Source organism: Hyaena hyaena, unplaced genomic scaffold, assembly GCF_003009895.1.
Source record: "Hyaena hyaena isolate Hyena2069 unplaced genomic scaffold, ASM300989v1 scaffold_1474, whole genome shotgun sequence".
Taxonomy (NCBI): domain Eukaryota; kingdom Metazoa; phylum Chordata; class Mammalia; order Carnivora; family Hyaenidae; genus Hyaena; species Hyaena hyaena.
Window position 1 is genome coordinate 271,528 of NW_024082107.1, and position 2,184 is coordinate 273,711.

Below are 2,184 nucleotides of genomic sequence, written 5' to 3' on the forward strand. Positions count from 1 at the left end.
AAACATAGTAAATACTGGCAGGTTGGTCAGTGAAGAAGAGCAGATTTCTAAGTACGGTACTCCTGGACCAGTGGTTTGCTTGCCGTTTTTATCTCTTTCCTCCAGAATCCTGAGGCTGCCACTCCACATAGGCTAAAACCTAAAGTGAGCATCTGGATGCAGGAACACACCTCGGTTCTAGCCTAAGGAGTAAGAAAGGGATCCCCTTTCTTCTTCAGAGAGCGAGGGGGACTCTCTCCCTCATTTGTTCTTCTTTCCCCCACTCTCTGGTGCCCCAGCACCCAAGCAGTGTTTGGACAGTAGCCGCAGCAGTGACAGCGGCAGCAGCCAGGGCCCCACAGAAAGAAGAGAGTTTCTCTCTCACCCCAGCAGCGGTCCCAGAAGGGTGGGGGTAAAACCACATGACGGTTTTCTCTTCTTTGATAAATGCTTACCCCCTCCCCCCATCCCTTCTCCCTACCTCTGGAGGAAAAAGCATTTCACACGCATTTGACACGAGTGAGTTCTCAGTCTAAACGCCCAGAGCACTGCGAATGGGGTCTTTCAGAGACCCACTGGGAAGGTCAGATAATGATACCTCTTTGAGAATGAGGCATTGAGCAAGTTGCAGTTTGGTTCCGCCCCCTTCCGTGGCTTCCAGGCTGCTAGTTGGCACCACAGATGTTGGCTATTCGTTTTTGAGGCTACCAAAAACACTGTAAGCAGGAGATGAAACCAAGTTACTGAAACCACCACTGTGCTCCCTGTTTTTATCCTGATTCAATCATTTTTCTCCCATAAGTGCTCCCTGGACTGCAGTAGGCCTCTGGCAGAGTTCTGAAGTTCCCATAAAGTTGATTCTGTGACCATTTTTGCGCTTTTATGGAGAGGAGAACTTTTAGATGTCCTTATTCAACCATTTTCACCAAGATACCATAAAGACTTAGCTCTTCTATGTAACTTAATTTCACTTAACTATAATTTAGTTCTTTTTTTCTCCCCTCCGCTCTTTCCTAACTTCCATTTCTTAGTTTCAAATCTGTTCTAATAACTTAACAGTTACACGTGATTTTTTTTTCTTCTAGAGGTTACCCCTAACTTAAAAAGAATCCACCATGTGCTTTTTCTTCTGCCAGTTTTCTGAAAGTTTTAGATGTTTCTCCTTCACAAAAATGACAGCTATTAACACACGTATATTCAGCTGTTTTTGCCATCTTGCCAGTTGATGTGGGATACCTTCCCTGACCCCATGGTGGGTGCCTAAAAACATGGAGAGTAGTGAACTCTATATATGTTATTTCCTATATATACATACCTAGGATAAAATTTAATTCATACATTAGGCACAGTAAGAGATCAACAATAATTAATAAAATAGAAGAATTATAATGATATACTGTAATATAAGTTATATGAATGTGGTTTTCCTCTCTCTCTCTCCTCCTGTCAAAATCTTACAGTATTGTACTCACCTTTCTTTTGATGATGTGAGAAGATAAAATGCCCCCATGCTGAGGTGAATTTGGTGGGCACTGTGATGTAGCACAGGGCTGCTACTGACCGTCTGACCACACAGCGGAAGGAGGGTCATGTGCTTCTGGAGGGCTGTTGACCCTGGGAAGCCTTGGAAAGTGAAACGGAAACATGGGATAAGGGGGAAATATGGGATTAAGCTCACCTGTGACTCTAACGCTGCTATTTAATCAGGACCGGGCCTGTGTCTTCCCGTGGGCCTCCAAAAGCTCTGGCCTCTGTCGCCCACTTCGTTAATCTTATTTCCCACCACTTTATTGTTTCACTCAGGGCACTGGACCACATTAGTCTTCCAATTTGATGGCCAAGAACACTGAGTTTTTTTCTCCCATGTGGCCTTTGTACTTTGGTCCCTCTGCTTAAATACCTTCTTCTGTCCCACTGTTACTTCATTAAAGAGTTCTGTTACCTGATTCAGTACTGAGCACTGGCAGTACTCTGCATATGGAAGGAATTTCCCTACTCATTACACTTAGAAAATAGCACCATTTAAACCATAGATGTTCCTACAGATGAGACTGAGCTCTGTGGTTTGCTCAGCTATATCCTCTATGAAATAGCCTATTTCATGGTTACTTGGCTTTGGGGATTATTGTTATCAACCTCAGATTTTCAATAAACTTTTGCTGAAATTAAAATAATCTCTTTCATTTGTTCTGTGTTACCAAGTTG